This window comes from Dasypus novemcinctus, chromosome 1, assembly GCF_030445035.2.
Source record: "Dasypus novemcinctus isolate mDasNov1 chromosome 1, mDasNov1.1.hap2, whole genome shotgun sequence".
Classification (NCBI taxonomy): domain Eukaryota; kingdom Metazoa; phylum Chordata; class Mammalia; order Cingulata; family Dasypodidae; genus Dasypus; species Dasypus novemcinctus.
In genome coordinates this window covers 111,494,418-111,510,949 of record NC_080673.1, presented here as the reverse complement: position 1 = coordinate 111,510,949, position 16,532 = coordinate 111,494,418, and the positions used below count along the sequence as shown (strand labels likewise).

Here is a 16,532-nt window from a genome sequence, read left to right as displayed (position 1 = left end):
CAGAAAGTGAAGCCTGATTTCTCCTTGCTGTTTATACTAAAATGGAAGAGGAAAGGGATAAGTTGAGGAGTGAACTCTTAGGCACAAAGAAACCAGAAATTGATGGTTTGGAAAATGTTGAGCTTCTGGGAAGCAAGTCCCCAGAGAATAGTGCTCCACGTGAGGAGCACTAAACGAACATGGATCCAGGAGGCTACTACAGTGCAGGTCAGGATTGGAGGGACAGTTACCCAGGAAGGATCTGTAGAAAGTACTACTGTCTGATGGTTTGGAATCCTGTATAGTACTTGCAAAATCATGTGTTTTGTATAATCTGTATGAATGAAACAATAGTCGGCCTGGACTAAAAGGGCAGACCAGGGACAAACTGATGACTCAAGGACAGTACCATGGAAAATGAGGTCTGGTCTGAAGATATCTTTTTGGTCCAAGAAAGTGGGCTCATTTGTGTATGGAGAGGGTGACACAGCCCTGTGTTTGGAGAGGATGGACCTTCAGTTCCACTGCTCAGGAAGAGTGCTGCCACCCTGCGGTTCTGATAGGGTAGAGTCTGTGGTCTGGCTTTCACAGAAAGTCTGGCCAACATCTTGATGGTTGGAGAGGGTGAAGCTCTTTTACCCCAATGGTCCAGGAGAGCAAGGATGTTGGTCAAGCAGCTGGAAAAGGTAGGGTTGCTGCTCTATTGTGTGCAGAAAATGAAACAATGTACTGTAGATGAATCTCAGACTTTGAAATCTAATGCGGTATGCTCTGCTGAAGTTCAGAATTGTTTGGGATCTCTGAATCCTGTTTTCCTTCCAATTTTTTCCTATGGGAGTGGGAATGTTTATCTTATGCCAGTCCCTTCATTGTATATTGGAAACATATAACTTGCTCTCCAGGTTTCATAGGTCCATTGCCAGCAATGATTTTTCCCCATGTCAGATCATACCCATAATCAATTTTGATGAGACTTTGTACTAAGAAATGTTCCTGAAATGACATAAGGCTTTTGGAATGTTGTGATGGAATGAAAGTATTTTACATGTAGAAAGAACATGTATTTTTAATGTCCAGAGGGTGAGTGTGGTATTTTGAAGCTGAATGTACCCTAGAAAAATGTGGTAAATTTAATCAATTCCTCTTGGTATGAACCCATTATTAGAAGGACCTTTTTTATTGCAAAAAAAATTTATTTTTTGTAACTTTTTAAACAAAGGAAACAACACACTTCTTGGGGAAAGATGAGGGATTAAGAAGGAAGACCCAGAGTAAAAATTATTACAACAACACCTGGAATTGATAGGCCCGAGTAGGTGAGAAATGCAAGTACTGTCACACAACCACTGGTAATACATCCCCACCTACAGCCAAAAGCGCAAGCCAGCTCAAAAGTGACAAACTCTTCTCCATCATTGTTGAATGTGCTGTTCTCTCTTTCCTCAATGACCTCCCAGAATTGGTTCCTTCATTGGACCCAGTTTTCTCATGGTATTCCCACTTCCTTTCTCTGTGGCTCCTCTGTATAACCAACAGGTTGCACATGTTTGTAAAAATATCTCCCTCCAAATGGGCAGTTCCAACATCTTTCATTAAAATACTTGCATGCCTTTTTGCTCATTGCCTACTTCTATTTCTGAATGTGTTTCTGTTTCTCTTATTTCTCCTTCACCCAGTACTCACTTAGAATGACAAAGTTAGATGTGATCCAGAATTCTGGGAAGGATTTTAGGCTCTTTCTATCAAATTGCTTAGCACTCCTCCACTTGTGAATATACTTGGGACTGTACGTATGGTTGTAGTTGGAGAGAATTCAAAAGCAGCGCTCACTAGAGTTGGCTCTCTCATAGACCACCACCATATAGATTCCACAAATCATGTCCTTACAGCAAACGAGAACTTCATGTCTCTCTCATGGGACTCAATGCAAGATTTTATATGTAGTGATCTCTGGGCAGCCTCCATTGGATGGAGGACCTGCAGCTCAAACATGTCACATGAATCTCCATGGAGCACACAGTTCTCCCATATCAACACTCTTCCACTGCAGCATAGGGGCAAAGGTGTTTCTTTGTTTCCATAGTGGTTTGCTTTTTCTCTGATTCTTTCTTGGTCCCTGAACTTTGCAGGGGTACTTCAGTGCAAGAAGGGGCAGTATGGCCACAGTAAGTTTGACCAGGAACAAACACTAAGGCATTCACCCAATCTTCTGTGTCTGCTCCTACAGATGCAAAGTTTGAATTTCTTGACTCAGGTTTCTCCCACATTCATTTAAAAAATTAGTCCAACTACTGCTGAGGAAGCAGCAAGGGATGATTTTGCAGTTAAATTTGCAGCAGTTGCTTCTTCCTGTTTCAATGGCTTTCAATGTTCACATCTTCAGCAGTGTCTAAATACAGTATTTTCACTGCGAATACTTGAACACTATACTATATGGACTGTCAGAGAGGTTATGTGAGTAGTTACAGTTATAGCCTAGAAACCCTATGCATAAAATACCTTCAGGTGACCTGTTTAGCCCAGGTACCTCTACTGTTAAGTAGGACCTTTGGATGAGGATACTTCAACTAAGGGAGGCCCAATATGGGTCTTAATCTTATTACTGGAATCCTTTATAAGAGAATGAAATTCAGAAAGAGAAAGCCAAGGAAGCAAGAAGCTGAAATTAATAAAACCCCAAAGAGAAGGAAAAGATCAGCTGTTACTACCATGTGTCTTGCTCTTGGACAGAGAAACCAAAGATCACTGGCAACTGATCTTAAGGAAAAAAAGTATCACCTTGATGATGCCTTGATTTGGACATTTTCCCAACCTCAAAACCATGAGCAAATAAATTTCCATTGTTTTAGCTAACTCATTTCTACTGATGAGTCTAGGAAATTAAAACAAAGAAGAATGCCGGACATTGTGTGTCCTCCCATGGCCCACTGGATGGAACGTGGGAGAGTGTGGGCTATAGTATTGACCATATGCCATGGGGTGCAGCGATGCCCAGAGATGTACTCACCAGATGCAATGGATGTGTCATGATGATGGGGAAGAGTGTTATTGTAGGGCGAGTGGTGGGGTGGGGAGGTGGGGGTGAATGGGGACCTCATATTTTTTTAATGTAATATTTTTTTTTAAAATGAATAAATAAAATAAAATTTTAAAAAAATTAAAAAAACAAAGAAGGTCATTATATTGATGACAAAGTCTTTTCAACAAGAAAGCTTATAATTATAAATATATATGCAAATAATGGCTGAGGCTTAAAATGTATGAAGGAAATATAGACAGGTTTGAACAGAGAAATCTACAAATCTTCACATTAAAAGTTTGAATCTTCAACATACTATTTTCAATAATGAATAAGAACCAGCCTCTTTGTTTTGTTAATTTTTTCAAGTGCTTTCTTATTTTCTGTTTCATTTAGTTCTGCCCTGATATTTGTTATTTCTTTCTTTCTTTTTTCTTTGGGGTTAGTTTGTTGTTGTTGTTGTTGTTGTGGTTTTTTTTTTACTAATTCCTCCAATTGTGCAGTTAGTTCTTCAATTTTAGCTCTTTCTGCTATTTTGATGTATGAATTTATGGCTATGAATTTCCTTCCCAGTACAGCTTTTGCTGCATCCCATAAATTTTCATATGTTGCATTATCATTTTCATTAATTTCAAGGTAGTTATTGATTTCTGTTGAGATTTCTTCCTTGACCCACTATTTTTCTAAGAATGGGTTGTTTAATTTCCATATTTTGGTGCCAAATCTGGGTCTCTGGCCCTTGCAGATTTCCAGCTTCATTCTACTGTGGTCAGATAAATTATTTTGTATGATTTCAATCTTTCTGAGTTCATTGAGACTTTCTTTATGGCCTAGCATGTGGTCTATCTTGGAGAATGATCCATGTGCACTTGAGAAAAATTTATATCCTGCTGTATTTGGGTATAATGTTCTATATATGTCTATTAGGTTCAGATCCTCCAATATATTGTTCAAAATATTTGTTTCTTTATTGATTCTTTTTTGAGATGTTCTGACAAATGGTGATAGTGGTGTGTTAAAGTCCCCCACTATAACTGCAGAGCCATCTATTCCTTCACTTAGTTTCTCCAGTGTTTGCCTCACATATTTGGAGGCACCCTTGTTAGGGGCATAAATGTTTATGATTGTTCTTTCTTCTTGAAAGATTATCCCTTTCACTAATATGTAGTGTCCATCTTTGTCTTTCACAATAGTTTTGAATTTAAAGTCTATTTTGTCCAATATTAATATAGCTACACCTACTCTTTTTTGGTTATTGTTTGCCTGTATGATTATTTTCCAGCCATTCACTTTTAATCTCCTGGAATCCCTGGGTCTAAGATGTGTTTCTTGTAGATAGTGTATAGATGGGTCATATTTCCTTATCCAGTCTTCCAATCTGTGTCTCTTAACAGGTGAGTTTAATCCATTGACATTCAGTGTTATTATTTTCAAGGAATTACTTATATTAGCCATATTTTCTTTAGATTTGTGTTTGTCATATGTTGTTTGATTTTTTTTCTTTTTATCATTTTAGCTGATCTTACATTCTCCTCCAACTCTGTCCCTCCTGTTTTTTTTCTTTCTTCCTGAAGAACTCCCTTTACTATTTCCTGAAGGGCAGGTTTTTTGTTGGCATACTCTCTTAGTTTCTGTTTATCTGTGAATATTTTGAACTCTCCATAATTTTTGAAGGCCATCTTTGCTGGATAGAGTATTCTTGGTTGGAAATTCTTCTCTTTTAGTACCTTGGCTATGTCATAGCACTGCCTTCTTGACTCCTTGGTTTCAGATGAGAAATCAGCACTTAATCTTATGGAGCCTCCTTTGTATGTGATAGTTATTTTTTATCTTGCTGCTTTCAGTATTTTCTTTTTGTCTTGCACATTGGATAATTTGATACAACCCTAGGTACTGGTTCTCCTGAAGGCTATGGAGATCCACAGGGTATATGGTATACGGACATGGCAGATGGATTTGGAGTTCTGTGCCATGTCAGAAGGCCCTATTTTGAAATTTTTTCTCCTGAGTGTGATGGAGCTGGACTCAAATGTGACCTTCCAACACATGCATCTTCTGTCACTTTTTCTGAACCTGTGGTTGGTGCTCAGGATAGTGCATACTCTAGGTACTTGACTCTCTGGACTTCCCATGTGCCAGTTGGGCCCTGAGCCTCAGCAGAGTTGCGACTCTATCTCTCTGGTTCATTGGTCTTATCCAGGTCAGCTAACAGGGAGGTGAAGATGGTCAAACACCACACCAGGGAATCAAGATTGCTAACAACTGCAAGCAGAGGAATTGTATCCATCATCCATGTGGAATCCAAGCCCCCTCTTGATCTAGAGGACATCACCATCCCAGGGTCCACACAATGGAGGAATAAAATATGGACTAGAGTGAATTTACTGATATTCTACTATAAAACTGTTGTGATGAGTAATAGAAGAAATTGTAACATTGAGGTGGAGAAAGTGGCCACATAGTTGCTGAGGGCAGGGAGGGGGTAGAAGAGATGTGATGTGGGGGCATTTTTGGGACTTTGAGTTGTACTAAATGATATTGCAAGGTCAGATGCTGGACTTTATATATCCTGCCATAACCCACTGAATGTACTAGGGGAAAGTGTGAACTACAGGGTAAATTATTATCTATGTGGTGCATCAATGCTCCTACAGGTGTTCACCGAGTTCAAAGAGTATGCTACAATGATGGAGGAGATTGTTGGTGTGGGAGGAGTGGGGTTGAGGGGTGGGGGGTATACGAAACCTCTTATATTATTTAATGTAACATTTTTTTGTGATGTGTATATCTATAAAAAAATGCAACCTACAAAAATGATGGGGTGGCAACGTGGGGAGTGGGGTATATGGGAACTTCATTTTTTAATGTTTTTCTGTGTGTTTTTTAATGTACCGTTCATTGTGATCTATTAACCTTAATTTTAAAAGTGTAAAAAAATAAAATAAAATGTAGTTGAGGATATTGGGGGGAAATAATGAATAAAACATCTAGAGAGAAGATCAAAAAGGCAATAGAAGACTTGAAAAATATGCTGACCTAACTAGACCTAAGAGACATTTTTGAACACTTCACCCAACAACAGCAAAATACAAATTTTTCTTTAGTACCCATGAGTTAATCTCCAGATACATATATGTTAGGTCACAAAACAAGGTTCAATTAATTTTAAAATACTGTAATTAAACAATATATCTTCTCCAACCACAATGGAAAGAAGCTAGGCATCAATAAAGTAGCAATAACTGCAAAATACACAAATATATGGGAATTCAATAATGCACTCCAAATGAATGGGTAAAAGAATAAAATACAAAGGAAATTAGGAAATATATTGAGGTAAATTAAAACAAAAGCTCAATATATGAAAACTTATGGGATGCAGAAAAGGCAGTGTTGAGAGGGAAATTTATAGTTCTAAATGTTTGCATTTGAAAAGAAGAAAGATATCAAATCAGGAATCTAGCCTAACAACGAGGATCTAGGAAAAAAAGAACAAATTAAACTCAAAGAGAGTAGAAGTAAGGACATAACAATGATTAGAGTAGTGATAAAAGAAATAAAGAATAAAAACACTAGTAAGAGTGAACTATACCAATAGTTGTTACTGTGAAAAGATCAACAAAACTATCAATGAGAGGACACAAATAACAAAATCAGAAATGAAAGGGGGCATTACTATCCCACAAAAATAAAAGGGATTAAGAGGGATAACATGAATAACTATATCAACAAATTAGATAACCTAATCTGAAGTTGACAGAATCATAAAAACACAAACCAGCTATACTGACTCAAGAAGAAATAGAAGATCTCAACAGACTAATGACAAGTAAAGAGATTGACTCAGTAATCAAAAACCTCCTAAAGAAAAACCCAAGACCAGACAGCTTCAAATATAAATTTTACCAAACACTGCAAAAAGAAAATTAACATCAATACTTCTCAAACTTTTCCAAAAATTTGAACAGAAGGGACCAGTTTCTAACTCATTCTAGGAGGCAAATATTTCCCTATTAAAGCCAGATGAAGATAAGACAAGAACACAAAAAAACAGCTCAACATCCCTTGTGAATATAGATGCCAAATCTCTCAACAAAATACTTGCAAACCAAACCTAACAACACATTAAAAGATTTATAAACTATGATCAAGTTAGATTTATCACAGTTACATAAGAGTACCTGAACATAAAATCAATTAGTGTAATACATCTGTAATACAATTTCATAATAAGAGACAAAGGGCATAAAACCATGATCATCTCAATTGATGCAGAAAAGGAATTTGACAAAATCCAACACCACTTCTTGATAAAAACACTGAATAAAACTAAGAATATAAGGTCACTTCTATAATAGCATTAAGGGCATATATGAAACACCCTCTATTAATATCACACTCAATAGTGAAAGACTGAATGAAGTTTTTTTCCTCCATCAGAAACAAGAAAAGGATAGTCATTGTCAATGCAATTATTCAACATAAATTCCAACAGCCTTCTTTGCAGAAATAGAAGAGCCTATCATTAAACTTGCTTGGAAGGGTAAAGAACCCTAAACCATCTTTAAAAGAATAATGAAGTACAAGGACTCACACTTTCCAATTTAAAACTTATTACAAAGCCATGATAATAAAAACAGCATCATATTGACACAAGGGCATATATATATATTTCAATGTAATTGAATTGAGAGGGCAAAAATAAACCCTCACATCTATAGCCAATTGATTTTAACAATGGTGCTAAATCAACTCAATAGGGAGAGAAGAGTCTTTTCAACAAATGGTGCTGGAAAACTCTATACCTATATACAAATAAATGAAAAGGAACTTGTCATTCACACCATATAAAAAAGTTAACTCAAAATGGATTAAAGACTTAAATATAAGAATGAAAACCATTAAACTCTTAGAGGAAAACATATCAGACATCTTGAATAACTTTCTGGTAAGCAATGGTTTCTAAGAATTTACACCAAAAGGATTTGATGATGTGAGACTTCATCAAAATAAGAAAGGTTTGTACATCAAAGGACTTTATCATGAAAGTAAAAAGACAATATACCTGATGGGGAAAAATATTTAAATACCACATATCCAATAATAGCTTAATATCCAGAAAATATAAATAAATCCTACAACTCAACAACAGAAGGACAAATGATCCAATTAAAATATGGAGAAAAGACTTGAAAAGACATTTCTCCAAAGCAGTTATACCAAAAGCCAATAAGTACATGAAAATATGTTCAACATACTTGGCCATTAGGGGGAAGTGGACTTGGCCCAGTGGTTAGGGTGTCCGCCTACCACATGGGAGGTCCGTGGTTTAAACCCGGGGCCTCCTTGACCCGTGTGCAGCTGGCCCATGCACAGTGCTGATGCGCGCAAGGAGTGCCATGCCACGCAGGGGTGTCTCCCGCGTAAGGGAGCCCCACGCGCAAGGAGTGTGCCCCGTAAGGAGAGCCGCCCAGCGCGAAAGAAAGTGCAGCCTGCCCAGGAATGGTGCCATACACAGGAGAGTTGACGAAGCAAGATGTTGCAACAAAAAGAGACACAGATTCCCGTGCCGCTGACAACAACAGAAGCGGACAAAGAAGAACACACAGCAAATAGACACAGAGAACAAACAACTAGAGTGGGGGAAAGGAGAGAGAAATAAATAAATTAATTAAAATAAATAAATAATTGGCCATTAGGGATATAAATGCAAATCAAAACCACAATGAGATATCTTTTCACACCCACTAAAATGGCTACTACAAAAATATGGAAAATAACAAGGATTGGAAAGAATGTGGCTAAATAATGATGGGAATGTAAAATGATACAGCCACATGAAAATAAATTTAGCAGTCCCTTATAAATTTAACCATAGCATTATCATAAGACTTGGTCGTGTCACTTCTAGATATATATACTCAAAAAGAAATGAAAGCAGGGTCTGGAACATATATTTGCACACCCATGATTATAGCAGCTTTATCTACAATTGCCAAAAGATGGAAGCAACCCAAGTGTCCATCCATAGATGAATGAATAAACAAATATGGTATATACTTACAATGGAATATTTATTCAACAACAAAAAAAGGAATGAAATTTTGACACATGTTGACAACAAGAGTGAAAATTTGAAGAAAACATGTTGACTGCAATAAGCTAGATGCAAAAAGACAAATATTGTATGGTTTTACTGATATGAAACAATGAGAATATGCAAATTCGTAGAGTCACAACCTAGAAAACAAGTTTCCAGGGGCTGCGGTGAGGTTAGAGAATGGGTAATTAATGATTAATTGATTCAGAGGTTCTGTTTGGGTAATGGAAACATTTTGGTAATGGACTGTGTAGCACAGCATTGTGAATATAATTAATACTACTGAACTGTTTATTTAAATGTGGTCAAATGGGGAAATTTTTATTTTACTGAAAAAACATTTAAAACACCACAGGACTATACAACACAAACATTGAATCCTAATGTAAATTATGAATTATCATCAATAATATAATTATACTAATATTAGTTCATCAATTTTAGCAAAGGTTGTAAAATACTGATAATAGCAAAACTGCATTCATGAGGTTGAATACATGGGAATGCTGTATTTACTGCATGATTTTTCCATAAACCTAAAACTTCTCTAATCCAAAATTTTTTTAAAAATTTAAAATAGAAGACAGTGATGTCCTCTCTCTCCATTCCTATTCAAGTTCATACTGGAAGTTCTACCTAGCTTAATAAAATAAGAAAATAAAATGAAAGATACTCAGATTAGGAAGGGAGAACTGAAACTGACCTTGTTCACAGAAAATGTAATTGTCTAAGTAGAAAATCCAAAAATATCAACCCAAGAAACTAGGAACTATTAATTGATTATAACAAGTCGCAGGATGCAAGGTTAATATTCAAAATCAATTGCTTTCTAGCAATGAAAAATTTGAATTTCAATTAAAAGCACAATACTATTTAACACCACAAAAGAGAAATCAAACAAAATATGTACAAGTTCTCTGTCAGAAAAACTAAAATACTCTGGTGAAAGAAATGAAAGATCTAAATAGAGATATTCTGTGTTTATGAATGGAAAGGCTTAATGTTGCTAGGATGTCAATACTTCTGAACTTGACTTACATATTCAATGCAATTCCAAGTAAAATTCCATTATGTTATTTTGTATATATTAGCAAACAGATCCTAAAGTTTATATGAAAGACAAAAGACAAAATAGCTAACAATATTGTAGAAGGACAAACTTGGAGGACTCTCAATACCCAATTTCAAGACTTTCTTTAAAGCTACAATATCAAGATGGCATGGGATTAGTGAAAGAACAGAGAAATAGGGGAATAGAGTATAATAGACCAGAAATAGACTCATGTTAATATAATCAACTGATCTTTGAGAAAGGAGCAAAGGCATTTCACAGGAGAAATAATAGTCATCAATAAATGTTACTGGAACCATTGGATACCCATAAGCCCCTTCTGCCCTGTAGATAGAGGTTTTATACACTTCACAAAAATAACCCAAAATGGATCATAGACCCTAATATAAATGCATGAAATTTTTTATACAAGATCCAAAGCACAATCCATGAAAGAAAATATTTAATTAGGTATTTATTAATATTTAACATTTCTACTGTGCAAAGACACTGTTAAGAAAATAAGAAGGGAAACCACATACTGAGAGCAAATAATTTCAAAATACACATACCTGATAAAAGTCCCTTATCCAAAATTTTAAAAGAATGCTTAAAACTCAACAATAATTAAACAACCCTATTAAAAATGGGCAAAGAACTGAAGTTAAGTCACCTAAGAAGATGTACAATGGCAAGTAATTATATAAAATGCTTAATATCATATGTTCCTAGATAATTGTAAATCCCTGAAAAACGATGAGATATCACTGCACAACTCATTTGAATGGCTTACATAATAAAAAATAGAACTAACAGTATAAAATACTTGAGAGTATGCCAAGCAAAAAGTACACTCATTTCACCGTTGGTAGGCAACAAAATGGCATCACCACTCTGGAAAATAGTTTGGAATTTCTTACAAAGTAAACACATTCTTACCAATTCTCCAGTAATGAATCCTCTCGTAGGTTTCCATCTGAGTTGAAAATATATGTCTACAGAATAAATTGCAGGCCAAAGTTTCCAGTGACTTTTTTCATATTTGCTTAAAATTGGAAACATCCAAAAAGTGCTTCAATAGGAAAATAGGTAAACAAACTGTGGTACATCGTACATGGGAAATTATTCAGTGATAAAAAGAAATGAGCTATCGAGTCCTCAAAAGGCATGCAGGAAACTTAAATGTTTATTTCTTGGTGAAAGCCAGGCTGAAAAAGTTGTATATTATATGATTCCAATTAGATGACATTCTTGAAAAGACAAAACTATAGGACAGTAAAAAAGTCATTGTTTTCCAAGGGTTGAGATACAGAGAAGAATGAATAGATGAAGCACAGAGCTTGTCTAGGGAGGTGAAAGTATTCTGTGTGTTATGTAATGGTAGAAATATGGCATCATACTTTTGTAAAAACCCGTAGAACCGTGCAACACAGCGAGTGAACTGTAATGTCAACTACAGACTTCAGGCAATAATAATCTATCAATATAGGTTCATTAATTTTGACAAATGTGCTACACTAATGCAAGGCATTTAATTGTAGAAATTGTGCAGCAGAAGGGAATATATGGGAATTATCTGTACTATTCACTCAATTTTTGGTAAATCTCAAATTTTTCCAAAAAATACATTTTATTGAATAATTACTGCCCAAATGGTTGCATAGAAAGATGAAGTTGAAATAACTAAATTTCTTTTCATCCTAATAATCATCACTTATTTTGAAATTACCACTTACACATAAGAATATATATGACCACTGGGTTTGGAGACACAAACTGATCCTAACATGACTATCAATTCCAAAACATTGTAAACTCAAAAAAAAAAAAAGAAAGAAAAAATAAGAAAAGAAAAGAAAAAAAATACACAAGGCAAGGTTGATGGATGAGTATGAGCAGGGTTATATAACTGAATCATCTGTGTTGTCTTTCATGCAGAACACAATGTTTATTAATAGACAAGTAATAACATGGTGCTAATTTGAAATATATACATACACTATATATAATATAGTGACATTATATGTATACGTATACATATATAAAACTCAACAATAAGTACAATGATTATTTTTATTAGAACTTAGACCACAAATAATTTTGTTGACTGAAAATGATTATCACTGAAAATATTTAAAATTGCTGTTGGTTATAAAAAGCAAACTGAGTTGTAGAAAGTTGTTCATTGTTTTAAAATTTTCTACAGGCTACATACCTCTTCTCCCTTGTTACATCCGTTTCTGCTAAATCTCAGTAACAACTGCAAACTGTTTGAGAGTGACCAAGAAAAATAAATGAAGGTATTAATTAATTTTAGCACTTTAAAGGAATCTCTTTAGACAGTCAAAAGAATTTTGACTAAGATTTCCCTCTCTGGCCCACCTTCCCCATTTTATTAACTGATTGGCTAGTAGCTAGAACTAACTGATAGATTTAGCAGTGTAAACTTCATAGCTAGAGGCAGCTCTCAGGGAATACATGACTGTGTAAATAGAGTACTTGATTAAGTTGTAGAGCCCCAGGGAGCAGCCTGGACTCTAGCTATGTAAATATAACAGATGGGTAAGCAAATGCTGTGCTGTACTAAGACAAGGTTTATTGTAGTACTCTATGTTTGTACAGATGACTTTTTGAAGTCAAACCAGGTACAGAAAAAATTATACTTTCATGAAAATTATTTTAGAATGGGTTGGAATTTTTTCAGGTTAACATCCTCTGGAGAAAACTGTGCTGTTTATTCACAATGTTTTTCCTATGTGCTATATGTTTTAAAAAGTATTATTTCCTGAAGAATGTTGTGAAATAATGAGTCAGACAACAGAGCTGGTAGATAATTCCTGTTAGCAAAACTATTTGGACAAACATTCTGAAGTTCAGACACCATGTATGCTCTTATTTAATCTTACTTAATTTTCACCTTAATGTTTAAGCTAGGTGCAGATATTTCCCCTTAAACTGAGGAAACTGATACTCATATAAAAAAAAGAAAAAAAAGATCAAAAGAAAAAATAAATCCTCAGAGCAACAGTGTGCACCAAAGATACACTGAAAGTGTCATAATAATGACTAGAGATGGTATATATTTAAATGCCCCATCCCAAAGATTTCAAGATTTGGTAAATAATCCTTGTTTTTTTTTCTCCTTCCTTGAATTGAGAAAAAAAATGTGGAAATGCGTAGGACAGAGATATTTTTTGGTGTGGCTTATTTGCTTTTAGAGATAGAGTATCATGTGGCAAGAAGTGATTAGAGGATGCTTGGAAACTGTAGCCTGGACTATACAAAGAAGAAGAGAGTCTCAATATACTCCATAGACTGATTAGATGTCTTTAAAAATGTACTAAAACTCACTCGTATCTACTGTAATTTTCAGATGCCTATCTATCATCAATGCTTAAGCAGGTGATTTTTATCCAAGCAGTACTAGTGTAGAAAAAAGGAAGTCAGCATCTTAATGTTGTTCATCCTAACACATAGTTATTGAACACTTACTGAGGTTAGATACTATATTGTGGACAAAGATCCCTGGATGTTTGAAGGCAAAGGTCAACTGCAATGTTCTATAAGTATGCCTGATAAGACATTACTTCTAGCGCCCTTGTTACAAATGGAGCTTGCTGAATCGTCTCCTGGTAAGTGTAATTCAATTTGGAAGAGGCTCAGGAAACCTTATTTTTAATAAGCACCTAAAGTGATTATTATCAGAAACATGTGGAAATCCTGGTCAAGTGGACTTCTAGTAGACTTGGCTTCAAGATAAAACCAAACATGATTGTTTTAACCAAAACATTTAAGATAAATTTCCTGAGAGAACGCATGGTAAAGCACACAGTTGTTATATATTTTCCTCTTATTTTAGTGCCTGTCGACAATAATATTGCTCCCTTTTAAAAATCAATTTAAGGATTTTGTAAATTATATTATTCTCCTTCTTATATACTAAAGATATGCCACTGAAACTATCAGGTAAAAAGATGGCTGTCTGGTGTTAATATCATAACCAAAGTCTCAAAATCCTACCCAAGAGTATTCTTAAGCGGCTATAGGACAGGGACCACTCATAAAAGTTCATATTCCTGCCAAGTTACACTATGTGTGTTTCCTTATTTAGGTAAATATCAAGACACACGTAAAATATTGATCCAGATCCATATGCTGTATAAGAAAAAGAGCAATCCCAACAGCTATGCTTTTTAAAACTGGTGGTATTATTAGTAGAGTTGAGATAGCAGAAACATGATACATTTTATACATGCAGAGAAATGCACAATGACAGACACATATGTACACTATATATATATACACACACATATATACACTCATATACATATACACATATACATACACTTGGCACAATTTGTTTTAAACTCTAGATATCTGTTCATGCTAACTATGATCATTTTTCACTGATAAATTGATAAATAACCTTTATTACACCACACAAAAATCCTGGTATTTGCTGAGATTTTTATTTTTCATGTAGGACCAAAAAGAGTGGGGGAAGAACTAGTGATATCTTTAACTACTGGCTAGTTGCCAGACAGGTTTATAAGAGACATTTGTCATTTTCCTATGAAGGAAAATGCCTAGTGAAATAAATCATGTCTAATTTTATACTGCATGGTCGGCAGCTAATACAGATATTTGGAAATAATTCTTTTAACAGATGAGATTTGTAACTCACAAAGAGTCTTATAACTAGACTTACAGAAATTAGGACTTCAGCATTTTATTATGAGGTTTATCATTGTAGTTCAAAAATCTGTTAAGTTTCTTTTGGGAAGATATGCTAAATAATATTTTTATGTGACCTAATTAACCAAAAGTTGTTCTATCATTGGGAGTTAATTGAAAATAAACCAGTTTATCTCTTTTGGGTAAAATGATGTACCAGCAAACTTTTACATTTTATGTAATTGTCCATAAGTAGGTGAGTCTCCAAATTCCTTGTCAATATTTATAAAAGAGGGTAAAATATTCTATTAGTCAGCCAAAGGGGTGCTGATGCAAACTACCAGAAATAAGTTGGTTTTTATAAAGGGTATTTATTTGGGGTAAAAGCTTACAGTCACCAGGCCATAAAGCATAAATTACTTCCCTTACCAAATCTTTTGCCAAATATTGGAGCAAGATGGCTCCTGATGTCTGCTAGAGTTCAGGCTTCCTGGGTTCCTCTCTTCCCTGGGCTTTCTTGTCTCTGGGCTCAGGGTTTCTCTCTTCCTGAGGCTTGCTTCTCCTTCCTCACAAACAAGTTCCTCTGTGTGCTTACTTCCTGAGGCTCCAGCTCAAGATTCCCATCTCCCTTCTCTGTGTTGCAATTTCTCTCTGAGTCTGCTCACCAAGGGGTCGGGGACTGAACATCCCACTAATGTGGCCTAATTAAAGCCTTAATTGTTATTTAATCAAGTAAAAGTACAACCTCTGAATCCAATACACTCTAATATGCCCAGAGGAAAAGACCAGTTTACAAACATAACCCAATATTTCTTTTTGGAATTCATCAGTAATATCAAATATATTTTGGAATTCATCAGTAATATCAAATGTATTTTGAGAAAAGTCAATGTCAAAAGCTGTTGTTGTACTGCTGTGTAGAGGAATAGGGTACAAAGAAAGTCAATTTTCTACTTATGGCATAGAAATAAAAATGTTAAATTTGTTAGCTGAAAAGCTACAACCTAAATTTTAAAAAGAATTGAAAGTTTTCCTAGAAAGAAATAAAACTGAATTCATAATTGTAATTTTCCTGAATTTTCAAACATAGTGAGAATTAATAAGACTCAATATTTTAAGACCTGATAATCTATTTTTACCAAAATTTCTTGATTGTTGACGTTGTTATTGTTTTAGTTATAACGCCATCTGGAAAGTGGATTAAAACCAAGGATATGTCTAAATTTGGGGTATATAACTCAAATCATTACAGTTTGACTTCTGGACTCCCTAAAGATATATTCTTCCACATGCAAAATACACTTACCCATCCCAGTATCTCCAAAGTCTTGAGTTAATTTAGAAGAAATCTAATTCCAAAATTTCATCAAAATCAATTGTGGGTATGGTCTGTCCTGGTGCAAACTTGTCTTCTGTCTGATTGTCCCCTGAAACCTAGAAAACAAGTTAACTGATTCCAGACTACAATGATGGAACAGACATAAGATAGGCATTCCCATTCCAAAAGGGAGTAAACTGGGTGACAGGTCCCAAAAATTCCAAAACCCAGCAGGGCAAACTTCATTAGATTTCAAGGAATGTCATCTGTGGATGAAGGATTTGTTCTTTGGGCATGCTGGAGGGGCAGCCCCACCTTTTCCAAATTCTTGTGCAATAGTCAATTATTCCCTGAATACTGAATACTGGATGCTGGCACCAGTCTTACTGAA

General features: G+C 35.1%; 1 pseudogene; it reads right to left on the bottom strand.

The window, feature by feature from the left end:
- Window positions 1-1,231: 1,231 nt before the first annotated feature.
- LOC101422512 (E3 ubiquitin-protein ligase makorin-1 pseudogene) overlaps window positions 1,232-16,532 on the bottom strand; it is a 33,682-nt pseudogene continuing 18,381 nt past the window's right edge.